Consider the following 26,501-nt stretch of genomic DNA (forward strand, 5'->3'; position numbering starts at 1 on the left):
GCAGCCTGTGAGGCTGAGCGAAGTCTGTTCCATCTTCCCCATGTGGATTTGCACTCCCTGTCACTCTACCCATTTTTTGTTGTTGTTCAACATGCCACCTTCTTCCCTCCTCAGCCTTTCCCCTGCTGCTCCTTTATCATGACCAGCTCTCACTTTCCCACACCATTGGTCTAACTTCTACTCATCCTTTGCCGCTCAGCTTGGGTGTGCCTTGACCAAGGAAGCCTTCTCTGACCTTCCGGTCTAGGTTAGGTACCCTGGTGAATGCGCCCGTAAGTCCAGGTGCTTTTCCACTGTGACACCCTCATACCTGTAGTTACTTGTTCACAACCAATTTCAAAGTAGAATGTAAGTTACAAGAGAGCAGGGACCACATTTGTCTCACTCACCGGCTCCCCGCATCTAGCTTGGTACCTGGAGTATAGTGGTGTGTGTCAGGTGTCTGCTGACTGAGGGGTAGGCAGGTAGAATTATTATCCCTCTCACAGATGAAGAAACCAAGAACCAAGAGGGTATAAGAGATGGATTCATGATCACACAGCCAGCAGTCTCAGGAGCCAGGACTTGAATCTTGGACTTCTGGCATGAAACAGAATGGCACTCCCAGGAAAAAGCCCCAAAGTCTTTGTTTAGAGTGCCTGGACTCTTATTCATTTCCTCTACAAATGTACAGAAATATCGAAGACCAGCTAGCAAGCCACAGAAGTACTGGGGAGCTGGGCCTTTCTTCAGGTGAAAACCCCCACTTCTCAGTCCCCGGCAGGGTCCTTTCTCAGCCCTTCCATTCCTACTGATGACACAAGTCCCAGGGATTTCTCCTGCTTACCTCTTCTCTCCAGGCTCCCAGCGACTCTTCACCTTAGCCCTCTCTTGGCCTAGACTGATTTTGAGGTAGCACAGAAGCTCTGCATCCCACCCGTTTCAGCCCCTACTGTTCCTGAGACAAGTACATAATCTACCATGAGTTTTTAACGCTCAGTGGAAATAGTCACACACACACACACACACACACACACACACACACACTTTCACACTTTCCTGTCTGTTGTCCTTTGAGGGGGCTGTCCTGGACCCTCCCACCCCCACCCACATGCTAATGTAGTTGACAGGGGGAGGCCGGGAAGAAGGGATCAGTCACGGTGCCACTCAAGGTTAAGTTCATAGAAGAAGGTTGTATAACATAACTCAAAATCAGAAAGAAGAGACACATTTTTATAATAAAGTCCAAAATTTAGGTTAACAGGAAGACATATGACCTAGTGGGTGCTAATGGCGGAAGATTAACCAGAAAGATGACCCCTTTAGTGAGAGCCTCCAGGGGAGGGTGGACCTCACGTGGAGATGGCCTGGCTAGAGAAACAGTAACACAGACTCCTGGGTGGAATTCCCCCTCTCCAGAGAAGAGTTACAGACACTTCCTCCAGGTCAAAGATGAGGAGCAAAGCCCACCATGGGAGGGGAGAGGGGAGGAATTAAAGCAAAGGAAACACAACCTTTCATAGATTTGTATTTTCATAGTTTCCTTCCCATCCTCCCTTCCTAGATTTCCTTGGGACAGCTGGTATACTTTATCCCTCCACTCTTTATTCCTGATGGTGGACCTTCTTTACTTACCAGATTTTCATGCCAGATACCTAGACAATCCTGTTAGGGTAATAATAGGTGTGAACCAGTAAGTGGTTCAACTGCCCCAGATCCAAGTTTCATTTTGTGTCAAAACAACAAGAGTCCCTCTCTCCCAAATCTCTCTTACAGTCTACAGGAAAAGTCAAATTAGGCCATTTCTGACACAAGATTGTTAGAGTAAGGAAAGGGGGAATGAGAGAAATATGTTCTCTCCCCTGATGGACATTCCTCCGAATGTCTTTTGCCTGCTTGACTAGTAGGGCCATGAGGTATAGCTCCCCTCCCTGAAAACTGTGGCAATTCCCAGAGAATGTTCTATTCCTGTGGGCTGATGGCTGGAGGAGTGTAAAACATATGAAAAGGAAAGGGGGAAGCTATAAGCCCCTCCTCTGCAGAGCAGGAACCATGCCTTAATCTTCATATCCCCACAGCCTAGCATAAAGCTTGGCATGAGATAGTCTGTGAATAAAGATCTGTTAAACTAAATAGATCTTTGGAAATGAGGAGAGCTGACAGCACTGTGATTCCATGCAGGTTGAATGACTGCAGGTAGTGCCCCTTAGGACCTGTCTAAACAGAAGAGGAAACATAGATTAAAGCCACTGACTGGAGGCCTGTGTTCACAAAAGGGGCAAGTGAGTTTTGGGAAATTTATGTGAGCAGGATACCAGAGAAGGACCACCACTTAAAATACCCAAGGTAATATAGAGTGTAGTCTGGCCTGAATGTGTGGGCTTAACCCACACACCCAGATAGTAGGACCATAATGTCCTCAGTGACGGAATCCATGAGGCTAAGGACTCTTGGTTGATCTGGAAGAATGGGATTAAGAAGTCAATCTAGTATCGGCTATAAAATTTAAACTGTAAAAAGTAGTTTAAGTAATGAGATTATGTACTTCTGGGGATGCTTACCCACTGAGCATGTGTTAATCAGAGAGGACACCACCCAAGAGAGATCCCAGGGAGAGTAGATGGAGAAAGCTATGTTAGAAAACAGTGTGGCCTTTAGAAAAGAAATCCTTCTACTTGGCAGTACCCATAGGGAATCTATTCCCGATAGACCTTTCTGTTGATGGTGCTGTCCTGGGCATAATTCCTAACCCCATGTTCCCTGGGGATACCCTGCAAGCCTCAAATCAGGAAATGACCAGATCTCAATCTACTTTAATTCCAAATTGGAAAGCGGTAGGATGTATTCGTACAAAACCAAACAAGAACAGATCTTGATTGGCTATAAAAACATTATTTGTCTTGGAGTGTTGACCACATAGCATCATACTTGTTGGCCTCATAGCAGTTTTTGATTTAAACATATCCACGTAGATCTCTTAAAACTTGTCTAAGCTATGATCATGCCCTTTAAAAAATTTTGCCACTTTGAGCCCTTTGGTACTACACCATCTTTCCATTATTTGGTGACCAAAGAGAGGCTACGTTATTTCCTCTCTTTGGTTAGTGGACGTCTGGGAGCTCTGGGAAGAGCTGGGAATGATCTCTGAAGAATAACATTTGGGCAACTGAGAAGAAAGCTAGGAATGTGAGAGCGAGTGGCAGGCCCTGAAAATGGAAAAGAGAAAACGAGGTTGGGGGAAAGAAAATGTGATCAATGTCAAGGAAGAAGTAACTTGACTTCCTTTATTCATTACTGCAACAAATATTTTTAAATAATTCTGTGAGTGTGACACTGAGCTCAGAACTATTAGGCAGGGTGGGGAGGTGACAAGGTTCTTGATATCAAGGGGCTACAATTTATTAGGTGATGACAACTAATTATGCAAGACTGTATCTAATTATTCTCCCCACTGCAAAGGGCTCTGTTTCAAGAAGAACTAGAAGATTGGAGAGACTGAACAATAAAATCTAAAGCAAATGGATCAGCAATGAATCGTATTGGTTTCTCTCTATGCCAAGAAGCCTTGGCCATTCAGTTCCACAAATAACTATCAAGCATCTGCCCTACACAAGAGTAATGCTAAGGGCAATAGAGATTGCCCAGATGAATAAACCTAGTTTCTGTTTTCACAATACTCGCTGTCTAGGATGGGGATAAAAGAAGGACAGAATAATGAAAAGGCATCACAGAGTATAACTGTCAGGCGAGAGAGACACACGGCACTATGGATGCAGCATAGAGACAGGAATCCCATCCTGTTGAAGGAAAGGAGGAGAATCTGCTTGGGAAAGGTGGTATTTGAGATGGGCCTCAAACAACACAGAGGACGGTGACAGGCAGAGTTGGAGATAAACATTTCAGGAGAACAGGGGTCGTTCAAGCCAAGCAGAGGGAGGGGTGGAAGAGAAGGCTGGAAATCTCTTTAAGAGGACATTTATCAGTGACATGTGGGACAAACTGTAGGGAAGAAAAAAATAAATGAGAGCAATTTAAAAATATTTTTAATAGGTGAATGAGAGCAGAACAGAATTTTATTTTTTTGAATTGCTAAGGATTAGCTTCGACTGCAAAACTCTCCAAAGAAAGACTCACGCAAAATGTGAGATTGTATGTGTCTCGTGTGAAAGTCAGTTAGACAGGCCCGGCAGGTGTGATGGCTCTGTGAAGTCCTCAAGTCCCCAGGCCCCTTTGGCTCCCCGCTCTGCCACCCCTAGGGGTGGCGGGCCTCCTCGTGGCCCAGGCTGGCCACATCCGGGTCTTAGCAGGAAGATGGAGAAGGGCTCAAAGGAAAGAGAGGGCCAAGAGCAGACACTGGGTGTCTTTTAAGGGAAAATTCCTGGAAGACTCCACATGATACTTCTGTCCCCATCTCATTAGTCAGAACTTAGCAACAGGGCGACATCTAGCAAGGGAAGCTAGGAAATAAGGTGTGCTGTCTAGGGATCCATATTCCCAGCTGAAAAACCAGGGGTTCTGTTACTGAGGGAGATAAGAAAGGATATTGGGGCTTCACTGCCTTTCCCTGACATAATGTCGTTAAAAAAAACCCCACAAAATTTGAGATTATATCTGTCATTATTATACTCATCATTACAATGTTAAATTCCTCAAATTGTAAGCCAATAGCGTGCACCATAAGGAAGCTCCATCCTCCCTCCACACATATACAGCTTCATTGTCATTTCCACACGGCATTCCTTTGGCTCTGAGCTTCAACAGCCAACTTCCTTTGTTCATTTGGCATCATAGCCCATCCTGAGGCACCTCTCCCCTCTCCTGTCCACCTTGCCCACCATTGCCTGAAGAATCCTCTGAGGGCATCGGGGACAACATGCGACTGTCCTCAACATGTCACCCGGGGCTCTCCCACGCTCCAAACCTTAAAACAACTCCTTGGCCTGGCCTCCCAGGATCCTCCCAAACCATACCCACTGCACAAACTCAACCAGATTCTCCTTTGGGATACTGCTATTGCATCCTGGTATTTTGGGGAAAATGTGAAGAGTGCTTTGTGCTCTCCTCTTTGGCCCAATGACTTCTGCATCTTGTTGCTCTCACTAGATGATTAGTAGTTGGCTCACCTAAGTAATATAATGGACTCTGGTTAAAACAGAAGTGGGGTTCCGATGGGAGTGTTAAGAATTCCAGAGAAGTAACACACCTGTATTTAAATGGATTAAAAATATATTTAAAAATGGTAAACGCATATTCATTATTAACATGAGAGAGACCCATGTACCAACTAGAAAAAAAAATTTAAATTTAAGTATAAACCATTCTTTCTCTTTCTTAAATTGTGGTAAGAACACTTAATGTGAGATCTACCCTCCTCTTTCTTTGTTTTTATTTTTTTAAGTAGGCTCCACACCCCGTGCAGAGCCCAGCGTGGGGGCTTGAACTCACAACAATGAGATCGAGACCTGAGCCTGGACCAAGTGTTGGACGCTCAACTGACTGAGCCAACCAGGTGCCCTGAGACCTACCTTCCTAACAAACTTTGAAATGTACAACACAGGATTGTTAACTCTAGACCCTATGTTGCACAAGAGATCTATAGAACTTATTCATCTAGCATAACTACAACTTTATTATAACTGCTGGAGAGCAACTGTCCTTTCCACCTTCCCCCAGGACTTGCAACCATTCTACTCTCTGCTTCTTTCTGTATGACTATCTTAGACATCTCATGTAAGTGGAATCATGCAGTATTTGTCCTTCTGTGACTGGTTCATTTCACTTAGCATAATGTCCTCAAGGTCCATCCGTGTTGTCATATATGACAGGATTGCTTTCCTTTTTGAAGCTGAGTAATATCCCATTTTACGTATAAACATTACTTCTTTCTTTCTTGGGATAAATCTCTTCGGACTCTCTTCTGTCAATCAGTTTTCACCTGTCTTAAATGCAGGAAGGTTTTGGAATTTTATTGTCATGTCATCACTACTTTTCCACTGCTACGACACTACCTCTAAGCCATTCATTCGTTCAACAAATTCTTATCAGTGCCACCTGTGGGTGCTGGAGGCATTTAGCCTTGTCTGCAGACATGGTTTGTTGTCACAGTTCAGGGGGCATTGCTGTCAGGTAGAGGTTCGAGACCCAGAATGCGGCTAATGCAGCTCTGGTTCTTGCCTCTTCCTTCCCCACACCAACCACCTGCAGCTTTGCACAGCACCACGCTCTCATGCCCACCCCCCAGAACTTCACGGATGCAGGTCCCTTCCTGCCTCACCTGGCTCAGTTAAGATGATAATTAGTGGTACAGATGTTAAGGCATCGGGACACCAAGTGTCTATTCCATGTGTTCTTTAAAAGCCCCCACTTCCCCCACAGGCCTCTGCTATCCCTTCTCCTGCCCCCTTGTCTGGTGGGGGTGTTGGTTATATTCAGTCTCTCTTCTGCTCTATGTCTCAGCACCAAGTGGCCAGATATTTCCATTACGGTTGTAGCCACTGCCACAAGACCTTCCCTGGCCCTCTTATTCGCTGCCAGAGTTACTCTGTCAACACAAGGCCCTGGTGCCCATCTGGAATGCTGGTCAGACCCATTTCCTGGGGGCAGGACCTGCCCCCGCTCTCTCTTGCCCTGCTCTGGGGAGAATTCCTACAATGGCCCCTATTCTACCTGTCAATCCCACTGGCTCCCCAGAGGAGCCTTAACACATCTCAGCCTTCAGTTCTCTAGACCCTCCCAGCTTCCTCCCCATTCCGCCCACCTCGGCCTCTTTAGTGCTCCCCATGGAGGCTCAGCCGAACCACCTCCTTTTTGCGTGCAAGCAGCAGCACCAGTCAGCAGGGAGGCTCAGGTCCGGTGGTCATGTGGGCAGAATTATGCCTGACTTTACTAGAGTCAATCTATAAGGCAACATTGCTCTTGAAAGTTCCTGTAATCTTTAGGAGACTTTAGGGACTGAGACAAAATTAACTTCTCTTGTCATAACCAAGCTCATGTAGCTAAAATTTAATGTGTATATAATATAGCAACCTATTGTACCTTTTTGATTTCCAAGTTGTGGTACTGTGATATGTAGAGATTATGTTTTGGGCTTTTTTGTTCATTTTTTTTTGCTGAAGATACCATGGACCAATTTCTAGCCTCCTACCAAACTTTGAAAGAAATGAATTTGTGTGTTTTTGGTCCTGCATTCTATTAAATGCCTACCACTCTCTCTCTCCTCTTCCTTACTCCTACCAGTTGAATATTTGTGAGAGATTTGTGAGCAAAATGAACTACTTACATCTACTCTAATTCATTAATATTATTTGTTAAAGTTGGACATTTCAGCTTACCTTAAGTCTTCAAACTTAGCCTATAAAAATAATCTCCAAATTTATCAATTTATTTTATTAGTAAATATAGAAATTTTTATGTAAAAACAATTGCTTTTTGTTGCTTAGTATTCAATTAGCTTATAAATGAAAAAGATTAACTTTCCTCAAACAATTGGCCATGTAATTAAGTTTCCTGAAATATCTTCGACTACCCTTACAAACTTACTATATTTCATTTTCTGAGACAATTCATGTGCCTGAGGGCAACCACAAACCTAGCAAGTAAAATCTTCCTACATCTCAATTAACTTTTATGAATCTAATAAAACTAATTTATATGTGTGGTAAATTGGGGTTCCCTTCAACACACATTTTTCACAAACATATTCAATTATTTTTACAACTTTCAAATGGAAAAAGATCACAAATTGAGTACCAATTTATCATTTGAAAATAAAACTACAAGGCTAATTAAATTCTCTTACACATTTCAAACCCTTTAAATAACAAACACAAACTGACGATCACAATGGTCACAAAACTTACTCCTTAAACTTAACACAAGAGTAATCATACCATGAGTTTGACTGGCTTTGCCATCTGCACACTTTTTCTGCATCTTCTCGAGAGAAGCAAAGTCACTGTTACCAGCCAAAAGGAGTGGGGAGGGATTCCAGGCAGGCTGGAGTTCTTGGGAACTACAATACTGATTATCAGCAAGATATATGAAACTGGGATTTTTTCCAGGAGAATTCTACCTGAGCAAAGGGTTAACACACTGAGCTGCTTTTTATAGTTGGATTGGTTCTGTCTGCTGCGTCCCCAGAGGAGGAATGTGTCTATGTGTCCCCAGAGTGTCTTTCAAATTTCACCCTTATCTTATTTTTATCATAGCCTCTTTCACTTTTTAACGCATGATTTGGGTAGATAGAATTCTACAGTCCCCCTTGGGGTGTAGCCTATCTTCTCACCACGTGATTAGAGTTAATTGAATTTTCCATCCCTCTTTGGGTTATAAAACTCTGTGCCTTTGACTTTATCATCATTTTCACTATGGCAGAGACTGGCTAGGGCTTCATCTATCCTGTTCGCTCTTCTTCCTGGGCATAGGCCTCCGTCGCCTCTCACAGCTTCCCTGGCACTTAGGTGTGGCCATGGGGCTGACTTGTGACCAGTGAAATATGAGTGGCCTGGCCCCTCAACCTCCTTCCTCATGATCTTTCCTCTTCTGCAGGAGTGATGGCTGAGCAGCAGGGCAATTTGGGAACCTACATAGTCAGGGTAGTGGAGTTATAAGTTGGAAGGGGTCTGGGGTAGACGAGAACTCTGTGCTGATCAGGAACATGCATTTCAGACTCAACCTGAGTGAAAACTAGACTTCAATCATGATATGAAAGCAATTATATATTTTGGGGATCATTTGTTCTTTTAATTACAATGACCACTCATCTCTATTTACTGTGATTATAATGAGAATCCTTAAAGTTGGTGATAGCAGTAATGTGGAAATTCACATAATGTTAGTTAACACTGCATATCCTGAGTCCGTGCTGGGAAACATCAAGTGGAGGGATTGGGTACATTATTGGCCAGAGTCATTCTTGGCTGTTACATGAAAATCTGACCTAATTAGCTCATTCTTTGCTAATAGGAACTAAATGTGAGACTTGCATACATTTTTGGATAACCTTTTTTTTTTTTTTAAAGATTTTATTTATTTATTTGACACAGAAAGAGAGCAAGCACAAGCAGGGGGGCGGCAGACAGAGGGAGAGGGAGAAGCAGACTCTCCACTGAGCAGGGAGCCCAACACGGGGCTCGATCCCAGGACCCCGAGATCATGACCTGAGCCAAAGGCAGATGCTTAACTGACTGAGCCACCCAGGTGACCCTAAATTTTTTTAAAGCACCCAATAAAACAAAAATCAGCAGCTCGATGACAATGAAATCAACTACAATATTCATGGGATTAAAAACAAACCCATTGCTTAGCTCTAAATATTCTTGGTTCTGCGATCAGACAGAAGGTTTTCCCCAAGGGTGCTAATACCCAGGAAATCCCATGATCCAATGGACAATATCCTTAACAGACAAAACAATATGTGAGCCACCCAGACTCTCCTAAACAGACCACAGGCATCCATGCAAGGGATGGATTTGAAATTGATTAAGGGTAGAGGATTTTTCTTCTAAAAAATCTAAATGTCTTTAAAAATGTAAAGCCTATTACTGTAGTGAAGATCAATTGCAAGCCCCCATTTTTTTTTTCTACACTGGTTATTTCACACTCTGCTTTTGACATTTGAGGTTGCAAAAGGTTATGGGTTTCTAAAAGAATTGTCTTCATGCACAAACAGACCTACGGTCAGCCAGCTTTGCATTTGCAGTCACGGTCACAGTTTCCCTTTGTCTTTCTCCCACACCAACCTGTTCTACCACGTGTGGACTCCAACTGTCCCAGAAAACATTTGTGTCTCAATGGAGCAACACAGGTTCGATTGTGAAAATGAAACTCACTCATGAATATATGTCTTTCAAAATGGGTTTTGTAAATCTCCCTGTCCCTCTCCCCCAATTTCAAACTTACACCTCTATTAAGTTTCTGTGAAAATAAATGAAATGGAATAAAATAATAAAAACAATAATAATTTCCCTTTAGACAATACTGAAATACACAGGACAGAGAAAAAGGGAAATGGTGAATATTAAGGTAAAAGAAATGTTTGCTCTTAAACATTAGTAAGGCAGAAGACAGGCATGTAATAACATTCTTTCCATAAATTGTTGATATTAGCAGTGCATTCAAGTGGGGAAAATCATGCTAAAAGGGACTTCAACAAATAGGGGCTTAGAGTTCTTTAATCAGTTTGAAGGCTAGAAGTAGGCCATGTTGAATCATCAGCTCAATGATGGGATGTCAGGGCTAACATCTCAGCAATTCTCTTGACCTTTCCTTATCAGAGCAAGATGACTGCCCAAAAAGGCTGCTGTAGCTCCAGGTATCACACCACTTTCAGAGGAAGAAAGGGAAAAGCGGGTCACAGTGGCAACATTTACTCCTCTCATCGGAAAAGCAAAAGTTTCCTCTCTATGTAACTGTGTCACATGGCCTTTCTGAGGTGCAGAGGAGGCTGAGAAATTGAGTGGTTAACAACTGTGATAGGTAAGAGAGAACAGGAAAGGCACATTGCAGTGTCAGCCAAACATGTGCCGGCAGAGTAGGTGGCATGGAGTGCCCATTCTTTTTTTTTTTTTTAAAGATTTTATTTATTTATTCATGAGAGACAGAGAGAGAGAGAGAGAGAGAGAGGCAGAGGGGAAGCAGGCTCCCAAGGAGCAGGGAGCCCGATGCGGGACTCGATCCCAGGACCCTGGGATCATGACCTGAGCCGAAGGCAGACGCCCAACCATCTGAGCCACCCAGGTGCCCCTGGAGTGCTCATTCTTGTTGATCTCCTGACAATGAGTTCTTGAAGCCAAATAATGCCATGTGACATGCTTTTCTTAGTCCGTGTTCATCTAAGAATCACCAGTAGAACTTCATGTGTTAGGTAAAGATGATGCTGAACTCTCCCTGATTGTGTCCTGCTCTCAAGCAGTGACTACCATTAGCTCATCTCCTTCTTCCCTACCTCAAGCATTCCAACACTCACCATTAAATTCTATCTAAACTCTCTAAGAAAACATGACAAATTATCCATGAACTTGGATGAGGAAAAAACCTCCTCGTTTCTGAGCATTTAATCTATTCCAAGGAAGAACTTGGAAAATCAGCTAGCAAAGGAATTTTTAGAAAGTAACAAATGTAAAAAAAGAAAATCACAAAGTGCAAACATTTGGAATGTCCAATACAACCTGTTAAAAGAGATTTGGGCTTTAAAAAAGAAAATCATCTTCCCCTTTTAGACTGTGATGGATAATAACTACATCTATGATGGCGCCAAAGGGACCACTGATTTCCCGGTTACAGAACCTTCACGTTTGGGAGATTATTTTATAATACAAGGAAATCACAGCAACTTCCTGCCACAAAAGAGCAATGGCAGCCCATCCTCTCCACCTCACCCGCCCCCTCGACCCTCCTGCCGAGCTCTGAAACAGCACAGTGAATTATATTTCGCTGTAGCTTAAATGGATCTGGTTTAGCTCTGATCCTGAGCTGGCTATGTGGCAGGGTATGCTGCTGGGTGAACAAGTGAACAGTCCCCAAGAAGAGTGAGCTTAGTAATCCTGGGCTATGTTCAGTTGCCATGAGCAGAATGTCTAACAGAATTTCTCCTCTGTGACATCTTGTATTTAAGCAAAGGAATTAATTCCAAGACAGCCACTTGTCTGATTGCATCTCTTCTTACTCAAGACTGGACAAGATGGTGATAATATTCCGGCTGAGTCTGAGAGCCTGCCCCTGTTATGAAGCTTCTGAAGCTGAATAGAAGAAGGAGGGTGTGTATAGAGAGGGAGAAAATTGGGTCCATTGAGTTGTGCACAATGAGATTGCCTTCTAGAAAAGGGCTGCATGTTCCCCAGGTGAGATACACCAGTGCTAACTCTAAGAAAAATCTTCAAAGGGAAAGACTTTTACTTACCTGTCAGTCTAATACCCACTTTGTAAAGCCCATTTCTGTAGCCGTACCAAGGAACAAGGAACTATGGTATGGATGAACCTTGAGAGCACTGTGCTATGGAAAGGAGCCAGACGTAGAAGGCTGCGTATCGTGTGAGTCCATTGATATGAAATGTCCAGAAGAGGCAAATCCATAGAGACAAGAAGTGGGGGAGTGGTTGCCAGGGCCTGGGGGAAGGGGAGAACAGGGAGTAATTGTGAAGTGGTACAGGGGTTCTTTTTGGGTGATGAAAATGTTCTGGAATTAGAAAGTGGTAGTAGCTGCACAACACAGTGAATCTACTGAAAACCACTGAAGTATACACTTCAAAATGGTGAACTGTATGTTAGGTGACAGAGATTTCAATTATTACAAGTGCTAACAAAAAAGCACCTCCATAGGAGAGGATGATAATTGAAAAAATAAATAATGACTATTCTATTGCACAAGCAAGATAGAACGATACGTATTTCATGAGGCTGAATAGTGTGGTAAGAAAGCAGTTGGCTAGAAATCAGGAACCTACTAACTTGAAGCATCACCTAAACTCTCTGGGCCTCAATTTTCTTTTCTGTAAATAAGATGTGTGTGGGTTAGAGAAACCCTATTGGATGATTCCAATATTTCCTTTTAGTGCCTCCCCCACCCTGCCCCCATGCCCTGCACCTGGAGGCCTGGTCTTCATCTGTGCAGAAATCCCAGAACACCAGGTGGGAAAGCCACACACCAGTCGGTGGGGAGAGCTCCCTCCTGGAAAAGGTCCCTCGTTAGAATTTGCATTCCTTCTTGTGTTCCCTGGAGTGGAAATTTGGTCTGTACCCGACACTGCTCCTTCCTGGGGGCCTATAGCCTTCAGGCTGGAGCTGCTAATGACTAACGACCCAGTGACCGCTGGGTCAACGCTGTATTATTTAACACAGAGACACGTGGAAATATGTCAGAATTTGCACAGGTGAAAGTTGGTTGACACTTTTGCTCACGATCTTGAACTGATTTGGGTAAAATACCTACCGACACCGTATAGTCTTAGCTTTATCTTATTAGAAGTTCTAAAGAGATTTTAGTTATAAATGGAAAAATGAAGAATGTCTAAAAAAAAAAAAGGAGAAACATGAATTTTTTACTCTTAGATTATATACGTGTGTGTTTTTCAGTTTTATTTTGCACTTTCATTCAAACACTCCACTGGATACCATACTAGAGATTCTTATAGAGATCCAGTGTAATAAAAACCAGGGAGTTAAGGTTCTAGGCTGAGTGTCTAGAGTCAGGCTTTTAGATTTGTACCTGGCGTGGGATCTTAAAAAATTCATCTGTTGTGTGATTCGTTTGCTCACATGTTAGAGAAATATACTCTTCAGAGGCCTTTGTGAATATCCAAGAATGTACCTGAAACAGAGTGAGCCCCAATGAAAAGTATGCTTAATATCCATCTTGTTATTATTCTCATTATTCACATTGTTTTTCAAAGACCTTTCAAATCCTTCCCCAAAATCCTCAAGGGCTTCTCACTGCCTATAGAACAAAGCCCAGACTCCCTGGGGGTGGGGGGTTGGGCGTGACATTCAAGACTATCAAGAGTGAGTTTCCACTAACCCATAGGGGGTCTTTGTGCAAATTAGAAAAGATAGCCCTAAAAACCATTTTAAAGACTTTTGATACATATCACTATATTGGCTTCCAGAAATGCTGTGCGCTGTGCTTTTATTTAGCTCAGAGGTATCAAAGGATTTTTGTATACCTAATTAACCATTTTGTTTTAACAACTCGCACGGTAAAATACTTTATGCTTTGTAAAAGTAATAATAATAAAAATAAAAATCAAAGAAAGAAAAGACACCCCTTCCTGCAGATGGTTGCCACGTAGCTGATGAGCTGGCAGAGGGCGTGATCAAATTCCCCGGCAGTCCATGTGGCAGAGGGCCTCAGGCCAGGGGCAGACTGCACCACTAGATATGGGGAGGATTTGGTTCCACATTCCTTTTTGGTCTTGCCTTCTGCTGTGTCCTTCTACCTACTCTTCCCTGTACAATTTAGGACTTTCCTGTCTCTGGGACTTTCCACAGACACAAAACATCTTCCTCATCCTCTGTCAAGTCCCTTTTCGTTCTTTAAGACTCTCCTCATTTTCTTCTCTGAAGCCTGAATATCCCTGCAGTAAGAGCTCCCAGCGTGATATTTATCCCTTTCTCTCTCTCTTTTTTTTATTAGAGGGAGAGAGTGCACAAGAGCGCAGGGAGAGGAGGAACAGAGGGAGAGGGAGAGAGTCTTAAGCAGGTTCCACGCCCAGTGCAGAACCGAAACGGGGCTCAATCTCACGACTCTAAGATCATGACCTGAGCCTAAATCAAGAGTCTGACGCTTAACGAACTGAGCCACCCAGGCACCAGATAGGTGCCTCTATCTCTCTACTTTTAAATTGTCATATTCTAGTTTGCATTATTGACTGACATTTGCACATATTTCTTTCTTTTTCACGAAGTTATAAAAGTAGTTATTTCAGGATTTACATTTAATTCATATTGGTGATCTTTACATGGCCTAATAGAGGACTAACCCATAATAGGTGCTTCGTATCTGTTGGTTGAATAGAAATGAATGGACAAGATTTCAAGGCAAAATATGGAAACCAAATAAAACACATAAACCAAATAAAAAGTCCCTGTGAGACTACTCTCCCATCCCTCCTGGGCAGGAACCTCAGCTTCTTTTGCTGAGATTACAGACACAATTCCAACGAAGTATGGTTCTAACATGTCAGGTGTAACAATTAGGAAGACTGACTTTCACTACAGTGGTTATAAAAGAGGGCCTCCAAATGTTGGCATTGGCAGTATTGATGGAATAAGTGTGTAATAGTTATGCATTGTTCCCTGACTCTATAGAAGGAAGCATCATACTCTTAATTTTCAAGATCAAATGAAATTGGACTCATTATCCATTCCATTAGGGTTGGCAGGCATGATTAACTGACCTAAGCCAGTTTGGATATTTACAAGTACTGGTTCTTACTGGTAGCAATTTCAGCCTTCAAATAGTTCAGATAGGTGGCAGCCATAACCACACCCTCTCTTTACAATTAATGTGAGTTTCAGGCTGGATTCTGCCACACATACATTTATTACCAAGCAGGTACAAAAACAGTTGTGAAGTTATTTTGCAGGCTGAAATCCCAGATTTCTGATTTTTAAGATCTTTGAAAGCATCTTGTTTGAAAGTTTCACCAAATGTGGATGTGACAGTATTTTATGGCCAGAGTCAGCTAACCTGCATGGTGTCCAAAAAGCATTACAGGACCAGTGCCATATTGAAGGGTGTAGGTACAGACTACTGGGCTCACTTGATCCTCAGTCCTTGTTTGTGCAAGGGCAGGTGTGCCTGTACAGATTTCTAGCTGGTCCACACATTCTGTTCACCATTCACTTCTCCAATGAATAATCATTTCCAACATCCATTTTGCCAATTAACAAGCCTCTAGGGTTCTGAGACAAAGACCATGGGAGTGTGGGTTTCTAATTGGAGTCTTTCAAATGCTAACAAACTATTGCAGAGTTTATATTCTGGTTCAGATATTTCAAATGCCAGCTAACTGCTCCTAGGGTTTAGAATAAAACTAATGCATACTGTCTGTGCTAAATTGTTTTAAAGCAATTTACAGACAGTATGACAGCAGGTTACATGGGAAATCCAATCTCAGTCATGTGGTGGAGGTGAGGGGTAGGGATTGCAGAGGGAGGGATCCCCACCTCTCTGTTAAGATATTCCTAGAACACTGAGGCTCATGGGACTTAGGAAAGTTGAGAAAGGGTCTCTGGTCTTGAGTCCATCCTGGTCATCACTGACATCAAGATGCTCATTAGCCAAGCTGGCTTTGCCCATTTGAAGGTCAGTGCTCATGGCATCTGCACCATCTGCATCAAACTTGACCACATAGAAGCGTCTAGTTCCCCAGGCATTATATAGACAACCTGGCAGAGATCCTACTACTGTTAAGATGCTATGTGAGAGCATACCTTTCCAGAATCAAGGGTCAAGTACTTCTGGGAGCCAGACTATTTGCTTCCTTTTCTCACAGCTACTGTCCCCTTCCCTCAGAGCAATCCAGTTCTACGCTTCTGACCGGGGTAGCATATCTGAGACTGGTGCTCAGGCACAAGATTCACATTCAAGGTTTTACATGTTTTGAGTTAATTGATGATGTGAGAAAATTTGGAAGGTTTCACAATCAAAAAGAAAATCTTTATCATTAAGAGTCTTTTATGGTTTGCTTCCATCTCTCTTTTTCCTCTCTTCCCATATATTCATCTGTTTTGTTTCCTAAATTCCACATGTGAGTGAAACCATATGGTATTTGTCTTTCTCTGAGTGACTTATTTTGCTTAGTATAATACACTGTAGTTCCATCCACATCTTTGCAAATGGCAAGATTTCATTCTTTTTGATGGCTGAGTAATATTCCATATATCTATCTATATATACATACACCACACACACACACACACACACACACACATATATATATATATATATATATATATACCACATCTTCTTTATTCACTCATCAGTTGGACACTTGGGCTCTTTCCATAGTTTGGCTATTGTTAATAATGCTATCAATGATAATGCTATGTTGATAATGTTGATAATGCTGCTATAAACATCAGGGTACATGTACCCCTTCAAATCTGTATCTTTGCATCCTTTGGTTAAATACCTAGTAGTGCAACTGCTGGGTCATAGGGTAGTTCTCTTTTCAACTTTTTGAAGAACCTCCATACTGTTTTCCAGAATGGCTGTACAAGTTTGCCTTCCCACCAACTGTGTAAGAGAGTTCCTCTTTCTCTGCATCCTGGCCAACATCTGTTTCCTATGTTGTTAATTTTAGCCATTCTGACAGGTGTGAGGTGGTATCTCATTGTGGTTTTGATTTGCATTTCCCTGATGATGAATGATGTTGAGCATCTTTTCATGCATCTGTTAGCCATCTGGTTGTCTTCTTTGGAAAAAATGTCTTCTGCCCATATCTTAATTGGATTATTTGTTAAAAAAGAAAATCTTAATTTCTGGCTTTTTTCCTCCATAATTGAAAGTTCTGAAACATTTGACCACATGCCTACATGACAGTGACTAGCTAGAGCTAAACACTGGCTGACTCCATTTAGATGGGGCACAAGCTCTACAATTCACTAGAGTCTTCACCAATCCCTATTGCTCCTTAGTGTTGGGGTTGACCATTCATTGGCATTATTAATCATACTTGTTTTATTTCTTATCTTATGGTGAAGAGAGAGAAATATTTCCGGTACTTGTATCTGTATTGAATTTTTTTTTTTTACATCTGGTCCACCTCACTAATACAAATGATCTACCTGCTCCTGGAAGCATTTGTATTTGAGATTTTTGGCCTGGACTACTTTTGATAGTAAAAAACCTATCCCTTGAAGCAAGAGAAGCCCAAACCTATAGGACACAAAGCTCTGGCTACCATCTTGAGCAGTGGTTCTAAACCAGGGGCGATTTTGCCCTCCAGAGTACATTTGGCACTGACATCTAGTGGGTAGTGGTCAAGGATGCTGCTACACATCCCACAGTGCACACAAATAGTCCTAACAACAAAGCATTACCTGGTTCCAAATGCCAATAGTGACCAAAAAACCATGTTCTAGGGAATGGGTTGGGTTAAGAAAGGGGGAGCAAAACATGCTTCTCAGTCATGGCTGGGAAATAATACCTTATTATTTTCTCAATCAGTTTTCATATCACAAGTTGATAAGCTGCTCAGGCCAGGGACTTCTTTGTAGGGCAACTCTCATTTAAACACACAAATTTTGACATATTAAAGAAAAAATTAATTATTACTTAGTAGTAACACTTCAGTCTTGAAAAAAAGAAAAGCATTATCCAGACTGATCACTGCCTTCACTGAGCCATCAGACTTGGCTCCCAATGACCTCTGATCATTAAGAAATCAAATTCGCATTCAAAAATGGTGATTTGTAATGATTTGCTACCACTGAGGATAAGCAAAGTAATGGGATATATATTGTAATGAAATATTCAACTTTAATGGGATTTTAGGTATGAGTGGCTAATATAAAATTACAGTAACTTTAATTCACTGAGATTGGTTAGATCAGGAAAGCATTTGTATTATTATAGGAATTATATAGTTATTTCTAGCTCTTATTTATTAGAGTTTCTTGTTTTCTAAGCAAGTATGTAAAAACATGTATTTTGATATATAAATTTGGGCCTTATAAGCGTAAGTTTATATATCAAATTTAAATAAGTGTGTTCATTTAAGTAAAATATTAATAAATTTAAAAAGGAGAAATGTGAACAATAACTGAAAGATATTTCAAGCAAACATAGCAATGTCAGAATAAATGTATAGTTTCTCAAGATTACCAGTTTGAAAGGGATAATAAATATTTGTTTTAATGTGTAAATTTTGAATCCCTTGTCTGTTTATAAGAACAGCTTCCAAATTCCATAAAAATTTCAATTGAAAGAATGAACTCATTACATCCTACAGAAATAGATTTAATGACACCTCTGCTTTTCATAATACTTTACAGCTCTCACAGTGCTTTCATGTAGATTGCTTCACTTAATTATTTGGCAATCTCAGGTAGGCACTATTTTTCTGTCAGTAGATATAAGTAAGAGTCAGCTCAAAGAGGCCCAAAGCCATGCTGACTTCAAGTAGTAGAGCCTGGAGGTGGGGGTTGGGAGAATTGTTAACCTTTTTAGTGTGCTAACTTAAAAATATATTTTTGGGGACTGAGGTTAGTGGCTCAGTCAGTTGAGCTACTGACTCTTGATTTCAGCTCAGGTCATGATCTCAGGGTCTTGAGTTTGAGCCCTGCATCAGGAGCCTAATTATTAGTGATATTGAGCATCTCTTCATGTGCTTACTGGCCATTCATACATTTTCTTTGGAGAAATGTTTATTCAAGCCCTTTGCCCATTTCTGAATTGGGTTGTTTGTTGTTGAGTTTTAGTTCTTTAGATATTTTTCATATCAGGGGTGTAATTTACAAAGATTTTCTCCCATTTAGTGGATTGCCTTTCCCCCCTCCCCCCGCGGTGGATTGCCTTTTTATTTACTCTGTTGACAGTGTCTTTTGATGCACAAAAATTTTAATTTTCATGAAGCCCAATTTGTCTATTTTTTCTTTTGTTACCTATGCTCTTAGTGTAATATCCAATAAACTAAATCCAATGTGGTGAAGTTTTTTCCTATGCTTTATTCTAAGAGTTTTATTGTTTTAGATCTTACATTTAGGTCCTTGATCCATTTTGAGTTAATTTTTGCATGTGATATAAGGTAAAGGTTCAACCTCATTCTTTTGCTTGTGGATATACAGTTTTCCCAGAACTATTTATTGAAAAGACCATCTTTTCCCCATTGAATGGTCTTGGCACCCTTGTCAAAAATCATTTGACCATCTATCTGAGATTTGTTCTGGTTCTCTATTTTATTTCATTGGTCTATATATCTGTCTTTCTGCCAATATCAGTGTTTTGATTACTGTAGCTTTGTAGTAAGTTTTGAAATCAGGAAGTGTGTCCTTCAGTTTTGTCCTTTTTCAAGACAGTTTTGGCTATTCAGGGCCTTTTTTCTTTTCTTTTCTTTTCTTTTTTTTTAGAGAGAGAGAGTGGGGGAGGGGGAGAGGGAGAGAGAATTTTTTAAAAACATTTTAGAATTTAAATTCAATTAATTAACATATAATGTATTACTGGTTTCAGAGGTACAGGCCTGTGATTCAACAGTCTTATAAAATTCCCAGTGCTCATTACATCACATGCCCTTCTTAATGTCCATCACCCATTGGGGAGAGAGAATTTTAAGGAGACTCCACGCCCAGTGCAGAGGCTGATGCTGTGCTCCATCTCATGACCCTGAGATCATGACCTGAGCTGAAATCAAGAGTTGGGTGCTTAACTGACTGAGCCACTAAGCTCAGTCCCAAAAAATATATTTTTAAGTTAGCCACCCAAGTGCCCCACTCAGGGTCTTTTGAGAGTCTATATGAACTTTAGGATGTGTTTTTCTATTTCTGCAGAAACATGATTGGTATTTTGATAGAAATTATATTGAATCTATAGATTACTTTGGGTCATATTGACATTTTAACAATATTAAGTCTTCCAATCCATGATCATGGATGTGTCTCCAAATATTTATTTATGTCTTTTTACATTTCTTTTAGCATTGCTTTGTAGTTTTCACTGTTCAAGTCTTTCACCTTCTTGGTTAAATTCATTCCTAAGATTTTATTCTTTTTGATGCTATTGTAAATGAAACGATTTTTATAATCCTTTTCAGATTACTCATTGTTCATATATAGAAATGCAACTGATTTTTGTTTGTTGACTTTGTATCCTGCTACTTTGTTAAATTCATTTTAATTAAATTCATTATTTCTAACAGTTTTTTTGTGGCATATTTAGTGTTTTACATAAGATATCAACTGTGAATAGAGATACTTTTACTTCTTTTTCAGTTTGGATGCCTTTTATGATATTTTCTTGCCTAATTGCTCTGGCTAGAATTTTCGGCACCGTGTTGAATAGAAGTGGTGAAGGGAGACATGCTTGCTTTGTTCCTGATTTTACAGGAAAAGCTTTTAGTCTTTCACCAATAAGTATGATGTTCATTGTGGGTTTTCATATTTGACTTTTATTATGTTGAGATATTTTCCTTGATCCCTAGTTTGTTGGAACGCAAGGATAGTTCAACATATGGAAATCAATCAATGTAATATGCTCCATCAACAGAATGAAGAAAAAACCCCATATGATCATCTCAGTTAATGCAGAAAAGGCATTTGGCAAAATTCAACACCCTTTATGATGAAAGCACTCAACAAACTAGAAATAGTTTGTAACTTTGGGGTCTCTTGAATTTTCCCAAGTAAGAACATTAAAACAAACTCTACTGTATATTATTATCGTTGTTTTATAAATGGGCATTTTAGCATAAGAGTCATTTGGGAAGGACAAATTCTTATTCATTCATTCAACAGATAGTTAATCAATAGATAGCACCTACTGTGTGCCAGGAACTGTGCTAGATGCTGAGAATACAATGGTGAATGAATAAGATGGATATGTTTCCTGCTCTCTTGGATCATTAATCTGATGGGAAATGAATCTGATGTCTAAAAATAATCACATTGAGCAAACAAATTTATAAAATAATATCAAGCCACTTAAGTGCTATGATGGAAATAAACCAAGAACAGAGAGTTAGTTGACTTACCAATACACCATTGTTAGGGAAGCAAGTCAATGAAATGAATGAAAAATGGAGTTGGTGGATAGATAAATGTCTCTTATTATGTTTTATACTCTTCCATATGTTTCAAATATTTCATGATTTGGTAAAATTTTTTTAAATTAAAGTAAAATGAAGAGGGATTCTACAGCTTATTTGTTTGCCTTTTTCTTTTTAGCCCCAAACTCAGATTGTGCAACATTTTAGAAATTTATTATGTGAGAGGTGGTTTCCAACTCTACCTGCACATCTGAATCACCTGGAGCACTTGTTAAAAATACAGATTCCCCAGCCCCATGTCCAGAGATAGGTTAGGGAAAGGACTCAGGAATCTGTTTTTTTATTAACACCCAGTTGATTCTCATGTAGCCATGTAGAATTCTCATTTGGGAATCACTGGGGCAAAGCAAGGAGCATTGGTAGTTGTATACCTAGAAAGATGCACATATTTTTTAAAGAGCTTGCCATTTAAGAGAAGACAAGAAGATAATTTTAGTGAAAAGGAGAAATCTTTGTAACATGAAAAATTAGCTAATCAATTCTATGCATCCAAATGTGTATACACTGTATTTGCTTCAAAGAGGGCACATGTAAAAAGAAATTTTCTAGGAGCATTCTCCAACAGTGTAAGTTAGTCCCTGTAATGGATAGCCTATCCATTAATTTCATCTTAAAACCAGTTTGGATGTGTTAAAGTAATGCTTTAATTAGTATCTTTGGTTAGGTCACAGAGGCCTATGTAGTAAGGTCACAAGCTCATCTCTGGATGCACCAATGAACTATGTTGTTTCTCTGGCCATGCCCAGTCCAAGCCCCACAGACACCAAGACCTTGGTGTCCTGTCTGTTGGGTTTTCTAGATATTACCTTTCTGGGCTCCAGCAGTACCCATGCTCTTTTCCCCCACACCTCCAAATCTCTTGCCCCACACCCCCACGCCTTGACAACCAGAAGGAACCTAGAGAAGCTTCCAAAGGACTTTGCTAATATTTGGCAAATCAAAAGGGTAAATGTCAACGAGGACTACAACAGTCCTTATAAACTCAAATTTTAAATGATTGTGCTATTTTAACACTGTCACTTGTTGTTTTGTTTTGTTTTGTTTCTAATCGGTGTTTTTCTGTTGCCTTTTCTTCCTTCTCCTTCTTCTATACCAGGAAGCTGAGCAGGGCAGCCTGTCAGGAAGGGCTGCTTCCTGCTTGAGTGCTCTTGGTGCGGAAAGCCCTGTTCCCAAATTTCTGAGTGCTTTTGGGCCCCCAAAGCATAGCCCCATGTGAGAGTGACTGCCTGGTAATTGAGCTAGCAGATGCTCCCCAGCTCAGGAAAAAAGGCTGCCCTGGGCTTTGTCACTTTGTTGAGAGGCAGCTGTATGTTTGCTGGCCCTTCCTGTCTGGTGAGGGAGGGAAGGAAGGAAGGAGCAACTGTTCTTTTTCCCTCCAGTTGCACCCAAATCTGTAATACATGGGGCTTTCTCCCAGAGTGACTCAATTTCAGGTGTCAAACACATTTATCTAATGCTGTCTATTAATTTTAATGAGTTAGGCAAACGATTTTGAATAATTCTCTATCAATAGATAGATTTTGAATAATTCTCTAATCAATAAAATTGATTAAAAATGTAATAGTCCAGACTATTAAGTAGGTGTTTATCAAATAGCAGCTAAAGTGAGCTGGGGGCACCAATGGTGTTTGATATAATGCTGGAGCAGAAATACCTGGATTTGATGCCTTTTATTTGGGCCACTTACCTGTGCACATTTGAATGATGTCCTTGACTTCTCTGAGCCTTGATGTCTGCATCTGCAAAATGGAAATGATATGACTTGCTTTCTAAGTTTGTTATAAAGATTAAATAAAACTTTATACAAAAGCATCTAACACAGTGTCTGGCACCTATTAGGTATTCAGTAAATAATAACTCATGCATAATGCCACCTATAGACAGCGCTTTACATATCTCACTTAATTTAATCTTTAAAGAACTCTGTGAGGCAGGCAGTGTTAAGATCCCCATTTTACAGATGCAGAAACTAAGGCACAAAGATTAAAGAAGCTTGTCCAAGGTGTGTGTGTGGGGGGGGTAAGGGGAGGGGCAGGGAGAGAGGGAGAGAGAGAGAGAGAGAGAATCTTAAGCAGGCTTAAGCATGGAGCCTGATGTGGAGCTCAATCTCAGGACCCCGAGATCATGACCAGAGCCGAAATCAAGAGTTGGACGCTTAACCAACTGAGTCCCCCAGGTGCCCCCCCTTTGCACTTTTAATGCATGTTTTCTTTCTAACCACCCTGCCCATGACTACAAAATGCAAATTGTCAGGCCTTTTCAGGACACAGAAAAGCGGATGCTTGTTCAGACCTCATGGCCTTTCTCTCACATTATCTATAAACTGAATAATATGTCACAGGGGCATCAAGGACTAGAGTTATTCTGGCCACTGTGCATCTTGTTAAGTCAAATGGTCAAGGTCAAGAAGATGTGTGGCTCTTGTTTTCCTGTCCTGGGACTTCAAATTCTGCACCTTTCCCTTCCCCTTCCCCTCCTCCATCTTGGTTTCAGGCAGCCACCTTGCAAAACATATCCCTTTGTCACAAAAAATATAGGATTGGGATGTGTGGATGGATCCATTCAGACTCATCACGGCTAGAGACAGCTTTATAGACAAAGAATACATTATAGTAAAAAATGGGAGCCCTTCCTGGCCCCCACACCTGCTTATAAAAAAGGGTTTTAGAAAAATCTGCTCTGCTCACATCGTCTTTTGGTTCCCTTGGGGTTTTTTGTTTTGTTTTGTTTTGTTTTGTTTTTCCTGTGCCTGCCCGTCTATCTAACTTTTGTTTAGGGTATTTGGCATTTGTCTACGATTTATGAAACACGGAAGAAAACTCTGGCACTTTTTTCAGGGTTACTTAATAACTATGAGAATCAAGTAGAATTAAAACATGATTTAGGAACTCAAAAGATAAAGCACAACATCTGGCTATCCCTGCCTATTTCCAAAATTATGTCTCATGAAAACTTGCTCTCTCATAAAATGTCATTATAGCAAATTAGCCCAATAAAGATCCACCCTGGGGAGGGAGCTGGAACACGGCAGGCCAAATTTTGGCAAGGCTGGATCTTTATCAGGCAGCTATACACTTCTAAAATTTTATTGTGAAAATAATCCCACAGCCCCAAATTTAATGGTATAAAATAATAACAAACACACAGGCCTCCTAACAACTAGTTAATGTCTAAGCATGTTGAGTGTTGCATAGAAAAGAAAGTGGATTTAATGGAAAATTCTGATTAATGCCAATTTTGAGTCTAATAAAGTTCCTTTGCTAGCTGCCTAAGTTATTAAAACTTATACTTAACCTATGAGCCTTTGGCTTTGGAAAACACACTCCTATGGGGACATTTTAAAAATATTGACTCTCAATTGCTGCTTTTTGAAGTCTTTTACCTCCCCCAAAGTCTTGGTTTTCTAGCCTGTGCTGTGGTGACCATTTGTCCTAACTCCCTGTTGGCTCTTGAAGCTGTATTGTGGTATGCTTTCTCTTTACCATTATCATGAGACTGGATTTTCTTTTTTCTTTCTTCTTTTTTTTTTGAGACTGAATTTTCTAAGTGCTCAAACCCATCTGCTCTGAAATGGACTAATGGATGTTATGGGGAATGACTCCATTGTTTCAAAATGCTTTAAAAAGTATTTCCCTTGTAGGATCTAGCAGAACTCTTAATCTTTTTTTAAGATTTTATTTATTTATTCATGAAAGACAGAGAGAAAGAGGCAGAGGCAGAGGGAGAAGCGGGCTCCCAAGCAGGGAGCCCAACGTGGGACTCGATCCTAGGACCCTGGGATCATGACTCTTAATGATCATGTCTTACTGTTAGTCAATAAGTAAGAAGTAAACAAGAGCAACACAAAGCTCTGCGAAAGTAAAGAAAGAAGTTAAAGTAAGCACAGATTTAAATTTTAAAATCCGTTATGTGTCGTTGATCTCATACCAAAATGAATTGCCATAAATTCTTTTAGGACTGGAAAAGAATATATTTTTACTTTTAAATCATGTTCACAGATGTTTCAAAGAACTTCTTCCCAGTTGGGAATCAAGAAGAACCTTTTCTCCTGTATCCTTAGAGCTCAAAAACTATCCTCTCTCTGTATAAGATCCTAGCTCTCAATGATATGGTGGGGTGGGGCATGCGGAAGACCATGACAAAACAGGATCTGAGTGGTCCTATAGGCTGTCTGAACTGAACCCTTCTTATCAGGGAGCATCGTTGGGAGTCAATAAGATTTACTTACATCTTGGAAGAAACTTACATCTTGGAAGAAATTTCTCCTGCTCTATGCAGGAAAAAAAAATTCTCTGAGCAAGTCCCTGGGAGATTGCCTATGAATAAAATATACTCTCTTTAGTACATAAAGTCAATGCCATGTACTTTAGCTGCTTTTTAAAGGACTCCCTGGTTCTTGGCACTGCTCTAGATCATTCAAACTATGGTGTGAGTGTTAGGAAAAATAGTCTTTGGTGTTAGTTAGGTAAGTGTTCAGCCCCATTTCAGACATTGCTAACTGTGTGTGTTGGGCAAGTCTCTTCGTATCAGCAAGCTCAGTGTCCTCTTCTGTATGGTCGGGGTGATAGTATTATACCTACAAACCTCACAGGGTGGCTGTGTCAGTTCCACAAGAAAACTGTGTGAAGGTGTCTCATACAGTGTCCAGAGGAAGCACAAAAAAATATCCATTCTCCTCCCGATATTCTTCCATCTGAACAAGTGAGGTGATAGTGGGTTTGGCGTCCTGGTGCAATGATGTCGGTTAACAAAAGGGTTAAATTGACATTACTAATGCCCATGCCAATATTTGCTGTGCCACTCAACCACAGTATTACCTCCTCTTGCCAAATTTACAACAGAGGCAAACGCCAGGCCCAGGCTGAGTGTCTATTCCTGAACCCACAATAGCCTAGACATGTTCAAAACCATATTCTCATCTGCCTCCGCCTCTGTCTCCCACCCTGGCTGAGCACAGTTGGGGAAACAGGTTAGAGTTCTATGATCTGCCTACTTCATCTTTCAGCTAACCTGCTTGGGGTGGCCATGCTGAGTCACCAGAGCATTCCTCTTCACTTCCAAGTTCTCCCAGGTGGTGTCAGTTTGGGATCCATGAGGAGGAAGCTGGTGGGACAGAGCTGCAGGAAGGGGAGTCTGGTGGTCCTGCCACAGAACCGCTAGCATGCTCATTGTGAGCCACACACTGGGCCCAAAGCTTTACTGACAATCTCAAGTCACTCTCCTACAAACCCTATGAGGAAGGTAGGATCAGTCCTTCCTGGC

The 26,501-nt window shown here is 40.9% G+C and overlaps 1 long non-coding RNA gene across 1 annotated transcript in view; it reads right to left on the reverse strand.

Annotated features, from left to right (window-relative positions):
* The window catches only part of LOC113921005, a 57,036-nt gene that overhangs the window by 8,902 nt on the left and 21,633 nt on the right, over positions 1–26,501 (reverse strand). The window contains exons 2-3 of the long non-coding RNA XR_003519475.1: positions 22,927–22,978; positions 11,879–12,084 (exon numbers count right to left, since the gene is read on the reverse strand). This is a non-coding gene — a long non-coding RNA (uncharacterized LOC113921005). The remainder of the gene's footprint in view (positions 1–11,878; positions 12,085–22,926; positions 22,979–26,501) is intronic.

The sequence above is a fragment of the Zalophus californianus genome, chromosome 4, assembly GCF_009762305.2.
Source record: "Zalophus californianus isolate mZalCal1 chromosome 4, mZalCal1.pri.v2, whole genome shotgun sequence".
NCBI lineage: Eukaryota > Metazoa > Chordata > Mammalia > Carnivora > Otariidae > Zalophus > Zalophus californianus.